At 31.8% G+C, this 8664-nt stretch overlaps 1 long non-coding RNA gene across 1 annotated transcript; it reads left to right on the top strand.

Moving 5' to 3' along the window:
- On the top strand, nucleotides 2462-4345 carry LOC108662534. Its single transcript, XR_001928417.1, has 2 exons — nucleotides 2462-2500; nucleotides 4122-4345. It is a non-coding gene; the product is annotated as an uncharacterized LOC108662534 (long non-coding RNA).

Below are 8664 nucleotides of genomic sequence, written 5' to 3' on the forward strand. Positions count from 1 at the left end.
TGCATCTACCACAACAGAATATGCCTCACAAATATTAGGTCTTTGGGTAAAACCCTGTGCGACAAGCTGTGGTTTATATCTCATAATCTCATTTTTCTCATTTCGCTTTCGCACAAATACCCATTTATATCTCATTGGTTTTACACCATTTAATGTACGGACTACAGGTCCAAAAACGTCACATTTTGCAATTTAATACAATTCCTTTTTAATTGCACATTTTCACATTGGCCAATCATTTCTTTGTTTACATTCTTCAATAAATATAAGTTCAAGATCCTTGTTTTTCTTTCATAATATTGACCGCTATATTATAGACAAAAATATCATCGACATTTATTTCATTTTGGTTCCATCTTTTCCAGTCATGACATAATTGATTGAGATCTCATCATTTTCAATGATTTCAAGTACTTGCATTTCTTTTGGAATTTTATCAATTATGTTAGAGGTTTCTTCTAGAGTTTTTACTTCCTCTTTCTAACCATTTTGAATATGTGCTCTTTTTTTTTTTTGAGGATTTTTATCTTTGCAACCGATTAATCTCCATGCTTCTAACATGTCTTAGACTCATTAGCAATATCAGATTGTCCTACATCAATTCTGATTGGAGCATTTGTAGCTAATATATGAGATTTAATTATTATTTTTAGATCAGTAAATACGTTTGGCAACTGATTTACTATATTTTACAAAAGAATTATCTTTTGAACTTTTTGCTCACATTAGTTTGTACGAAGATCAAACTTAGATAATGATAATGTATTCCAAGATATTTCCTTTTTCCAACTGCTTATTTTCTCCTCTTAATGTTGGAAAAATTATTTCATTGAAATGACAATCAACAAACCTTGCAGTAAATAAATCTCTTATTGGGGGTTTCAGATATTTAATTATAGATAGAGATTTATATCCAACATATATTCCTAAACTTCATTGAGGACCCATCTTTATGCGTTGTGGTGGAGCAATTGGAGCATATACCGCACATCCAAAAATTCTTAGATGGGATATTTGGTTTATGACCATAAACCAATTATAGAAGAGAGAATTTATAATAACTCATTTGACCTGATGCATACAAATGCTGTTGCATCCAAAATGGTATGCCCCTAAATAGAAATTAAGATTTTAAATTTCATAAGTAATGGCTTTGCAATCAATTGGAAGTATTTAATAAACCGTTTTGCTAGATTGTTTTGTGTATATACATAAACAGTAGGTTCTTCAACAATTATTCCAACTAATATGTAATATTAAAGGCTTGAAATGTAAATTCACTAGCATCATCAAGATGAATTGTCTTGATTACATAATCAAAAAAATATGCTTCCAAACAAATGATTTGGGCAATTAATCTTGCAAATGTCAAATTGTAAGTTGATAATAAGTACACATTCACCATTTAGTCAATGCATCGATTAAAACTATAAAATATCTAAGTGGTTCATGGTGGATTATGAATTCACATATAACCCTGAATCTGTTTCAAAAAACATAGGAAATTTAGTCCCAACTTGAGCTGGTGATAGCCTTATAATTTATTTGCCTTGAGAGCAAGCAGTATATGAGTATTTCATTTGATTGAAAAATCTTTTGGTTTTTCAATGAATGATCATATTAATTTTCAATATTTGTTTGCATCATTATTGATCCAGGATAGTCTAGCCAATCATGCCAAACTTTAAAATCATTAGTAAACTTCTGGTTTACTATCAGTTTCAAGTATTATGATATTTGTGTATTTTAATCTAGAGAACAAAGCGATTATTTTTTTTTCTCAACACACACTTCCTACTTGAGATAATAGATGTAATATAGAAGTATTAAATATCTTTTTAATTTATTGTCTCAATATGATATCTATTCAGATGAATATCTTTCAAACTTAATGAACTTCTTTGAGACTTAATAGGAAATAATTCATCCTCTATTATTGTGAGACCTTGACCTTTATAGACTCGTAAATAGAAATATAGGCGATATCCCTAATCGGGGGTAATTTCGTCATTTTTCCAATAAGCCCATAAAAGTAAGTTTTAAACAATATTATGGCTTAAGTAGGCCGAAAGCATAAATGAATGATGAAAATATGGGTGAAATGACAAGGAAATAAAAATTTTGATGATTTTCATGTTCTAGGGGCAAAATGGTAATTTTATCACCGGAGGATAAAATGGGAATTTTTAGAATTTTACACCACCTGACACTTGTCATGCCAATGGATTTTAGCCATTAACATTTTACATTGTGGATAATTGAAACATTTTATGTGGTGGAGAGAGATTGCTTAATGGATAAGTATTGCACATGGACCAATGGAAACATGCCATGTGTCAAGCTTGGATCATTCTAGAATTTTCTTGTAAAATCTATTTAAAACTCTCTTAGTCTCACCCATATGGCTAGCCAAAGCATGAAATGAAGAGGAAAGGAAAGAACACAAACCCTAGGTGGGAAAATTGAAGAAAAAGTGTGGGATTCCAAGGAATTAAGCAAGGTAAAGTGAAAATTCTTTATTTTTACTTGAGATTTACAATACCCATGCTTTATTTTCTTATTTCTATGGTTGAGAAACATGATTTCATAGTGAATAAGTGGTAGGCAAAATGGGTATGGAGAGAGAATGATCTTGGATTGGTTTGATTTTTAGGTATGTTAGTGTTTTTAGGTGATTAATGATGTGTAGCATGAAAACAAGTGAAGAAAACCACCAAAGGTTTGGTGCCCATCAATAGCCGAATTCTCTAAGTGAATAATGAGGAAGAATGGGATGTTATTCTAGGTGATTTGATTAAGAAATAATAGTTTTTGGTGTAGGAATTAATGAATAATGGTGAGAAAATTAAGTAGGAAAAAATCACGGAGTTAGTGTGCCCTTGTTGGTCGAAAGTTTCAAGAAGAAAAATGAAGATAAATTTTGCCTAATTGTGTGTTAATTAGTTTGTGCTTGGTGAATTGAGGGATTGGAAAAGAAATGGAGCAAGTTGGAGTGAAATTGGACGCATTGGCTAATTAATCGGATAAAAAAATCGACTTAGACCAATACCGGGTCTAGATGGCTACCTGTGCATTTTTAATTTCATATCATATATATATTGAGCCTGAAATAGCTTATGACTGTTAAACATAATTTAATTGGAATATGTGTCATGGATTATGGCTAGGTGGTGAGCCATTGGATACGGGTAAAGGACTGTACCCATGGACTAAAAATAGGAGTATTTGTACTCCTAATATCGGTGAGTGGACTGCCTATCAAAACTATTTTGGGAATGTGACTATTTTGTACAAAGTGTTTGAATGATTTTATACAACTTTTCTTAAAAATGAGTGCCTTGGGAACAAGCTCTTGAGAAATGGTTTATGTTGTGACATGTGACTATTATTGATTCATGCACTACCACATTGTGTTGATATATATGTATGAATACATTGTTGTGTAATGATATTGACTCGGCTATGTGCGAGTAGGGAGTGCGCATAAGCCGATGATGACCCGATTATGTGCGAGTAGGGAGTGCACATAACCCAGTGATGACCCAGTTATGTGCGAGTAGGGAGTGCGCATAACCCGATGATGACCTAGCCATGTGGGAGTAGGGAGTGCGCATAAGCTGGGAATGATGATGATGGGATGGTGTGCATGATGATGATGATGGGATGGTGTGCATGATGATGATGGGTATATGGTTGTAAATGCAAATATGTGAGCATTTGATTTGTTGAAATTTGGGAGTTTACATGTGTTACATGTTGCTATTGTTATGTTAGCAGGATGGCTTGTTTTAAGGGAAAAGGAGACTTTTTCCTTGATGTTCTGATCCTCGCTGTAGCGAGATTCATTCTCGCTGCAGCGAGAAACTTTCTGTCCATTTTGCTAACTTGTGGGTTTTTGCCATATTTTCCATTTTTTTGGTACCATAGTTGAGCATGAATCTTTGTAAAGTGATTTACTCATGTGGGGTTTACATGAGGGGTTTAAAAGAGCCAAAACAATTGCATTGTTTTGAGGAAATGAATGCATCATGATTTCGTTAAACATTCCTTATGGTATGCTTGTTCCTTTTCTTGTTCACTCACTGAGTTTATGCTCACCGCTTTCAACTTCATGTTTTCAGATTACGAGGCAGCTGGTAAATAGGTCAAGGTACCTTTGTAGACTCGACTATTGGTAGGTGTCTCGGCATTTAGTAGCTATACATTCGTCAAGTTTCTCCTCTAGACATCGAGTCTTCTTTTGTTATGTATAGACGAACCTAATGTGAATTATTAAGATACATGTTGTAGACAGTGTATATACACTTGTTTGGTATGCCAGTATGAGGGGCAATGTTCAATATTATTTCAATTCTAAGTTATGATATATGACTTAGCAGTTTATGATGGAATGATGAATATGTCAGATTAATAGGCTTGCTTGGGCTTAGTGGACTACGTCCATTGGGTCCATGTGCCGGTCATGGCCCGAAATTTGGGTCATGACAATTATAAACTTTATCCCTTAAGGTAGTGAAATATTAGCTCTTCCGGAGCCTTCAATGAATATTGTACTACTAGATATTGTATTGACATTGGTATTTTCCATTGTCAAATGGGAAAAAAATATTTCTTGTCTTTAAATATAGTGTGCGTTGTAGCAATGTCTGCTAGACATATATTTACATTATAGATTTTGGATTCAAAAAGATGAATATCCATAATTTTCTTCAATAAAATAAGATATACACAACAAGAAATTTACAAGTTAACACAAAAATACATAATTAAAACACATAATAATAACATATCATTTAAATATAATAAGAACATATTCAAGCATCTTTATAATATAATTATACTAAAATTTACCAATTACTATTAAGTTCATTCTCGGATATTTCCATTACTAATCAAATGATAAATTCCTTCTTCAGTGTGGACAAATATCTTGATTTGCTATATCAACTTGGCGATGATTAAAATTATCACAAGATGCTTTCGTTTTCAGTGATGCTTAATGAAATTCAACACATACAACAAGTATGTGACCAATGGTCTTTCATGCCACATCAATGACAATATGTTTTCTATATTCCTTTTATTTTTCCATTTTTATCTTTTCATTATTTTTTCACTTCTGGTGGGTTGAAAGTATTCATCCACTTTTTGTAGGTTACAAGTGTCCATTCACGTTTGGTGGGTGATCCACTTATGATGGGTTATCCACTTTTGGTGGATTATCCATTTTTAGCGGGTTAGTGGGTTAAGGCATCCATCCACTTTGATGGTAAAATTATCCATCCACTTCTGGTCATAAAATTATTTTTAGATTCTGATAATAAAATTATTTATCCACTTTTGGTGGTAAAATTATTCTTAGAATTAAAATAATGATAGTATAAATTATTATGGCAATCATAATTATTAAATGATGTTGTATTCACTTCAAGGAATGGATGGATTCATGATCATACCATAATTATTAAATGATGTCGCATTCATTTCAGGAAATGGACGAATTCATGATTTTTTATTAGTAGCTCGTTTGTTGCATTCACTTAAGGGAATATACATTCATGATTTTTCATTAATAGTTATATAATAGCAAATTCACTTTCCAATCAAGGAACAAAATATAATATATAATACATGATAGCAAAATTCATATTAAGGTTGATTTTTAGGGAATGAAAACATCAAAGAGATATCAAATCACTTACCTAATTTGCTACAATCAAAAATTAAAGACCAGCCATTGAAATCATTTTAAAGCTTGGAGATGATGAAAACAAAATTATACCAACACTTACCTTATTTGGTAAAACCAAATATCAAAACCCAATTATTGAAATCCTTTTGCAGGATGAAGATGATGAAAACAAAATAATACCAAACCTTGAGAGATCAGAGAATCGTTTGGATAACGTGTTATGAAATAAATCTTAAAAGAATAACTATTAGAGAAATATAAGAAAAAGTATTTCGAAGGAAAGAAAGTATTTAGAGGGAGTAAGAAGATCTTATTCAAGTGTGTATTTACAAATGAATTGAGAGATCTATTTATAGCTCAACAACCCCTTAAATCATAATCATAATTTAATTCTATCTAAGAGTTCAAATCATATTACATTTCTTGTATCTTGCCTATTGATTTGTTTAACTTGGTCTGCACTTCTTAGGTCATAATTTTTTTACACTTTTTTGCTTGCCAGTATTCTTTGTGAGATACCTCACAACAATTAGTTAACAACTAATTTTAATAGGACTAAAATAAAACCTATTGCAATAGAAGTATTCCCAAACCCCACTTTTCCAAAATCATATAACCACTCACTCTTGTTCTCTTTTCTTTTTACCAAATACTGTAGAGATAACAAAAATCATTTTTTTACACTTTTTTGCTTGTCAGGATTCTTTGTGCAGAAAATCTTGTAGTCAGTAACTAAATTTTTATGTCATAATAATTGGTAAGTTTGGTTTTTTTTCTTATTTTATTTTTAATATTTTTAATTTTAATTTTTTTCTTTATTTAATAATTTCTACTTGATGATTTTGATTTAGGATTTACTATCTTAATTAAGCACTTAAGGTTAATTATTACTTATTTATTTAAGGATTGTTTGTGTCACGACCCGAAACTCCCCTCGAGCTCATGACAACCGTCGCGGTGCCCCGATGGGCACTCGTCTTCCAGAATGCCAACCAAAACCCCGCAAGGCTTAATATCAGTTTCTCATTTCCCCCAGTGAGTAACCATTGCTAAATATTATGTTCCAAAGGATTTTGAGCTATTTCAAACTTAAAACAGATAAAATAAAAGTTTTCGTCTCACAGGGGCATTTTGGTCATTTTTCACTAAAAAATTTTGAAACCAGTTAAAAATTTAGTAAGCAAGTACTAATCGCATAATTCACAACAAAATAAGTTTAAGCATCTAAAACCTTTATTTAAAATGAAATTATAATTATTTGAACATAATGAGAAGATAAAACAAAATGTTCAATAAAATGATTTATTTTCTTATAAACAGTAATTTTAGTGTTATACGTAAATACTTTTTGTAACGTAAAAGCAAAATAATTTCATTCATACTGTGACACAGTAAACCAATGCATTTAAATTAAATTAATTTAATTTATAATATCAAGCAGGCCCACGAATAACTAGAAGTGAGGAAAACGGTGAACCTACAGTTTGGAGGACCTAATCCAATGGAAGCCCTCGATGGAATCGGCTACCTACAACCTACTCTGAGCTTGAAATGGGTGGAAATGAAGGTGGTGAGATTGTAAAATCTCAGTGAGTAAACAAACATCATTTAAATCAGTTAAAGTCGAGTAAAAAGAGACAATTAAAATATCCCATCATTTTAAGTATTTCACAATTTGAAAATTTATCCCAACCCATGCAAACGATGGTATTTCATTTAATTTCTCATTAAGGCTTATGACTTTCATAAACATTTGGCTCATGCCATCAAATAGTACTCGATGACACCTTGATTAGAGGCGTACACTCGAGCCCGCCAAGGTTGTTAAAATTTCATATACACGTAAAACATATTTTTAGTTTGAGAAAAACACAGCCGTTCCTTGGCATTAGCGGAGTTCATCATCACGAGGTGGTTCAGCGTGACGTGAACTCTATCTATACCTCAAGAGAAACCCTACGCTCCTCTCCGATCGAGGTACATATATATATCCGGATTTCGTGCCCCTCTAATAGGCTGGTCCACAAAATCCGCCCACTGCAGCTAGCTAAACCCACCATACAATAAAATTCAATAACATGATATGGAAATTATTGTAATTCACAGCCTTTCAAGGCTAAATATATATTTCATATATTTCAACACAAATACCAATTCAGCCATTCATGTAAATATTTTCATAAGCCATTCGATTTAAATCATAATTTTACAATATAACAAGTTATCAAACCCTGTTCTATAAAATAATTACGACGTCATTTACATGCTCAATAGGATGTTTGCATATTTAGAAAGTTCGAGAAATCGTTCAAAGATGATATTGCCCCTAATAGTACCATTGAGTAGATTAAGCCTCGAAATAGTTCAAATAGGAATTTTAACGTGAAATTAAGAGTTTCATAGTCCAGGAATGATTTAAAATGGTGATTTGGAGTTCGGGGATCAATTTGGAGTCAAATCGAAATTTTCACTAACCAAGGGTAAAATAGTCATTTGCCACCTGGGGACAAAATGAAAATTTTTAGAAAAGATTTTTTTGGCCCCATTTAACTTATTGGAGTATAATTTGAGTATTGGAGTATAATTTGAGGGTTTGGCAGTGAAAAAGTTTAATTTCGGTGATTTTTGGAGTGTAAGGGCAAAATCGTAATTTTTCCACCTACGGATAAAATTTGAGATTTTGAGAGAATTTAGATCACATTTGAAAAATTGGAGAATGGTATGAGTATAAGGGATGAAAATATGTCTATGGGCAATTTTTCAGTTTTTGGGGTAAAAATGTAATTTTTGACTTTTACGGGGGTAAAAGTTTAAATTTCAAAAATTACTCCACCAAGACTTTGGATAAGTCTGAGAATTTTATCTAAGCTATGGATATGTGGGACAAGTGTATGGTGAAAATTTGGAAACAAATGGATGGCTAGAATTTAAGGAATTAATAAAACATTAAAAAATGAATAAAATAATATTAT

Source organism: Theobroma cacao, chromosome 6, assembly GCF_000208745.1.
Source record: "Theobroma cacao cultivar B97-61/B2 chromosome 6, Criollo_cocoa_genome_V2, whole genome shotgun sequence".
NCBI classification, from domain to species: domain Eukaryota; kingdom Viridiplantae; phylum Streptophyta; class Magnoliopsida; order Malvales; family Malvaceae; genus Theobroma; species Theobroma cacao.